This window comes from Molothrus ater, chromosome 7 (genome assembly GCF_012460135.2).
Source record: "Molothrus ater isolate BHLD 08-10-18 breed brown headed cowbird chromosome 7, BPBGC_Mater_1.1, whole genome shotgun sequence".
Classification (NCBI taxonomy): Eukaryota; Metazoa; Chordata; class Aves; order Passeriformes; family Icteridae; genus Molothrus; species Molothrus ater.
Genome location: NC_050484.2, coordinates 30,746,083 through 30,751,632, shown reverse-complemented (window position 1 = coordinate 30,751,632; position 5,550 = coordinate 30,746,083).

The window sequence follows — 5,550 nt, the reverse complement described above, 5'->3', positions numbered from 1 at the left end:
TGGGAGAGTAATGACCAAAAAGCACAAGATCTGCTGGCAACTGCTTAATAACAGAGTGTTTTAAACTGTGAATCTGACACTTCCATTTTTTATTTATTGAATGTGGGGTACATGCAAATAGAGTGTCTTTGGGATTGCATGCTGAGCCCTGGGACATTTACAGATCCTAGCTATAAATCTGGAATAAGGCAACACACCCCCACTGTGATATCATTACTGCTGTAATAACCATGAGATGTTTCCTCTTTTCTCTCTTTTCCTCATGTGAGATACTGCAGATTTCTGCTCTCTGGTCCAGTACAGCCATCGTTTGAAGACATCTGGGCTCCCAAACTGGCAGGTCAGCCCTGAGCTACTCCTCTTCCCTTAAAGCTGCTGGAAATTAGGGCTCAAGTTCTCAAAAGTCTGTAGTCACCTAATCCATATTAAAAGCATGCAGTGACAGCAAGAATTAATTGGTTAATTGACACCAAAGCCCTGCCAGCAAAATAAATGAAAACCAATCAGAATTGGGGAAAGCAGAAGGTGAAATGTGATCATATGAAAAATAGGATGATCATATAGTCAGGTCAGGAGAATAATGTAAAACAACAGGACTAAGAGAAACAGCAACTGCCTGGAAATACAAAATAAAGGATGTGAAATAAAAGGAGAGGATAGTATGAGAACCATGTGTAGGAAGGTGTAAGGCATGATGAAGTCCTGCCTAGCAAAATCAGAGACAATAACATGTAGGCTGGTGTAGATGTGACAGACAAGACTGGTGGGGGAAGATTTAATGTGAGGATTTCTTGGGCTGCAGTAAGAATGGAGAGAGATGCTGCAGCTGACAGAATAATATAGAAAAGCTTTGTTATGCAGAATTATCTATAAAGCAGTATATTGTTATGGCCTATTCCAACTATGAAACAGATTTAAACTTCATAGCTGATCACCTCCAGAATTTGGAAATGTCTCTGAACCCCCTCCTCTACAGACACATAAAATACCATCCAGAAAATCCCAAGCAGTGACTGTAGCCTTTGACTGCAGTGCCTGTGGTGTGGGCTGACCTAGGTGTAGGTATACAAGCTGTGGGCAGGGCATGGCATTTTAGTTATTGTTGCTCTGCTTCCAGGGCTCTCCTCTAAGCAGTTCCATTGGTCTTTCCCAATTATTTGAGAAGGTGTTGTGGAAAACTATGCATGAAGAGAAATCTTTGCTCAAGGAGGACCTGAACTGTGACCACATGTCTTGGGTAATTCCCCTTCTCTTTATCATCTGCCTCCTTCCCAGCTCTGCACTGAGCACAGCGCTGGTGATTTGGGACAGCTTGTGGAGGCTTCTGGCTTCCAGTCACTCAGACATTTCCTCTTGCGCAGATCTCCCACCCTCACAGGAGTGAGCTGGTGAGGAAGCTGTTTGTATATTATTGCAGCAGGAAAATGCTGACAGGACATTCATTCCACTTATTTGTACTGAGCAAATGGATATCGGAAAATTAACAGCGAAATTCATTTGGAGTTTAATTAAGAAAGGAAACCCCACAATTCTGCAGGCAGAATCCCTTAAATAGGAAAATTATTCCAGCTAATAAAAAACTTAAAGAGATAGGATATGCTCAGAAATAACATATCCAAAAATTAATAGCAATAAACTATATATCATGTTGTAGCACTTGCTGTTTTTCTTCAGAAAGGAACAAACTACCAACTGCATTTCAGAAGAAAAAGAGGGTTGTGTCTTTGAAAGGATTACTGCTCATGTCTTCACAGGGTGGCTTGGATCATCAGAGACTGCCTCAGCTTAGAACAAAGTGCTCAGAAATGTCACTTGGCAGCCAGGCCCATTGCTGAAATCCTAAAAGAAACAACTTACAGAAAGTTACCAGACTGAGTCTTAATTGGCCCAGCTGAAATGTCTTGCTGGGAATTGTGACAGGCAAAGTCGGCACTTGGATCTGTAATTTGCAACCCAACATGACTTTGGAATGATGTTAAAGTACAAAATGTGCATTTTTGGCAGCTGTGCTCCCGTGTTGCGGTCCAGTGGGGCAGAGGCCTGCAAGGCAGCTGCTTAAACACAGGGATCTGGTGCCATTTGAGATCCCTATGGGCACCTTGCTACACTTCATATCTGCCTCAAGGAGATCTCAGTTACCCTTCTGATGTCCTCAAGTCCCCCCTCAGGTGGCACTTCAGGCAACTGGAGGGAGCCCTTGGCATCCTTGCTGGGTGGAGCAGCCTCCTGAGATGACAACTTCCCTGCGCATCATGTGGTGAATCTATTTGTGCTGAAACAGGAGTGGTGAATTACTGACAGAACAGAACAGAAGGGGGCAGGTTCAAGCCTGTCTGTGCCATCTCCTCTCCCTGCCTGACACCCCTCTGGCTGTCCCCAGAACCTCTGTGTTCCCCTCTCCATCACCAAGCCCTCCTGCTGTCAGCCAGGGAAGTGTTAACCTTGCCTCTGGCCCTCGCCTTGATGGGAGAAACAGAGGAGAAGCACCCTTTGAAAAGGAGAAGACACACAAGGTTGCTGTCTTGTTCACTGCAAGCTGTACATTATTAAAGGCCCAAGTTGTGTTTATCCAGAGCTCTTTGCTGGAGCTGCAAGATGGATAGAAACAGGAACGAGGGCACAAGAAACCCTTCCCTGAGGGAGCCCTGGGGCTGTGTGTCATCTGTGCCCCAGCTCCAACAGGATGTTGAATTTCTCTAGTGCTTTCCATGAAAGTCTTGCAAAACCTTTATTTAAGACTAAAAATCAGGCCCACAGGGGTAAGAAAACCCCCTTCAATTTCCAACAGTGTGTGACAGATGTGTCCAAGGAGCAGGGAAGACAGCTGGGGGAAACAGAGGCAAAGCATCATTGCTGCTGCCTGATCACTGGACCACCTTCAGCAGTTTTCAATGGCCAGAGCACTTCTTCATATGATTTCTGAATATGTAGAGAAGAAGCTGATGTCTTTGCAGCTGCCACCCTGAGGACTCTCCTTTGCTGTGCTCTGGCCCTTGTGAATGGGTCTGGGAAGGGTAACTGAGGAATGGAGATGTTTTTCCCATCACTCTAAGTAAGGCAAACTGCCCTGGGGCATTGGGGTTTTGTGTTTGGAGGCATGTTTTGGAGCCAGCACCCTCCAGGTGGTCACTCAGAGTGCCTTATTTGGCTTCAGCTTGGAAGTCCCCATCTTCCTAGAAATCTACAGGAGGCTCAAGCACAGATGTGTATTTAATGATTAAACACAAGTCAGACAATGTTCCCTACAGCCCATCCAAAATATTCTGAGTGAATGACAATGTGTGGCTCAAGGGCAGCAAAATGGGACCACAAATGAGGAAAGTTGCCGTGGCCAAGCTGAGCTGTACCTCTTTGTGTGCATGGTGTGAACCACTGGAAATACCAGATAGGTGGATTTCTCTCATCCTTCTGTGTTCCAGACAAAACTAAATCAACATTCTCCTGTTTGAGTCATGCTAAAAGCATGGACACAGCTGGTTCCTGAAGCCCAGCTGCTCCTTTTAAACTTGCCAAGCCAGATAACTTGCTTTTGTGTCTGACCCATGTTTAAAGTCCAGTGTTTTCAGCTTACTTCTATTTCTGTAAATCCCAGTGTGCTGTGTGGAGGGAATGAGTCTACTACTCTGTGACCAAGGTCTGCAGAGTGAGTTAAATGTGCTGAGTGCTGCTCGGTGATCTTGCAGAAAGAAAAAGCTGAAAAACACAGAGAGGATAAAGAATGATCAGACTTGATATTTTAAACAATTAACATTTTCAAGCCCTTTAAAATGGAAGAGAACATCTGTTAATAAAAGAAGAAAATGGAAAAACCAAAATCCCTAAAACCAATTATATGAATCAGCAGCAGAGGCTCAGATCTGTCGTATGTTACTTTGAATTTTCTAGTAACTTGTAAAATCTTGAATGAGGAGTCACAAATGCATGTATTTGCATCTAAAGCAATTTCCAAAATGTGAAAGGTGAACAGCATGCACAAAGGCAGAAAATTAAATGGAAGCTAGACAGGACAAAGCACACAGTATTTGGAGAGGCAGAGCTCTGGCCACATTGAAAAATAAAATAAAGGACAAACTCTAAGTTCATCAATTCAGTAGAATTGATAGGAAATGTAAATTTTAATCCCAAATGGAAATCAGATTTTCATGGAAAATGAACTGGATAAAAAAATCAAACAAAACAAACATCAAAAACCACCCAGCGGTACCTGCCAAAACACATTGAAGTATGGATCTAATAATTGCATCCAAAGGGAAATCATAGCAAATTGGCGTCTCTGCTATGTGGCTGCACCTTTACAGACCGTTTCCCCCTCAGCCCAGACATCTTCCCCAGTCCCAGGGAGCTCCCTGAGTTTTGGCCCAATTAGCAATGAACAAATGAGCTGCCCCAAAACACAGCAGTGGGGCACCTGTGCACTCCCCAGGCTTTCTGCCAGGGCTTTGCTTATTGCCACTTTTTGTTTCTTGGCTGCTCAAGTTGTGCATTTCTTGTAACTGCTGCTCTTTTGGAAGCAAAGAGAGCTAATTTCTATAGCTGCAAAATGAAAAATATGTTCCAAACTTGAGAAGACAGAAATGTAATGGTTGCACCTTTCAGGCTGACCTAGAGGTGGAGCGATTTCAATTAAAAATCGATTCCAGTGAGTACCAGACTGAAAAGAAAAGGAATAAAGTCAGAAAGACGTTTGCAAACTGTTAAAAAAAATCATTCGTATTTGAAAGACTAAGAATGTTCAGACTTGCATTGCAAAGTGATAGGGAAAAGGAAATGTATTATCTGTCTAGACAAGGATGTCAAGTTCGCTGCACAGGTACCCCACAGAAAGACCAACGCGACACCCAGCGCTCCCCCTGCTGTGTCACACACTCAGCGCTCCAGGGAGGGGCGTTTCATCCAGCATTAAAGCTGCTGCTCCCGGCTGCTTCGGCTTCATTAGCAAATAGGAAGGCAAAATCATAGCAGATGGGTGGTTGGAGGGGGAGGGAAGGGAAGGCAGAGAGTTTAAATGTGTTCACGCTGCAGGGTAGTACAGAGATGTGCTTTAACTTTGCTTGGTCCGGGCTGGCTGTTTGTGCAGCCCCTGGTGCTGTGCTCTGGCCGGGGGGAGCGATGGAGCCGCGCCCATTGGTGCAGCGACAGCGATGGCAGCAATGACAGCGATGACAGCGATCACAGCGATGACAGCGATCACAGCAATGACAGCGATCACAGCAATGACAGCGTCCAGCCCAAGGCAGGGACAAACCCAGCACCTGGCAGGGCTGGCTCTAAGATACCCAAACCAGAAATCAGCCACCGCTGCCCATTTCCAGCGGTATCTGCTGTATCTTGCCGTATCTGCCCCCGGTTCTGGGTACACACAAACCTTAGTTGGGCAGATTATAGTCGGTGGCAGGTCCCTGCGTAATGGCTGACCTAACATGAGACAACATGAGAAACGAGGAGTGCTAGAGAACTTCCTACACAGGCTGTTTCCCAGATGGGTTCAGTGATGGAAAGATGCTGTACTGTTATTTCCCTAAGGAAGCCCAGCAGGTTCTACCTGACACT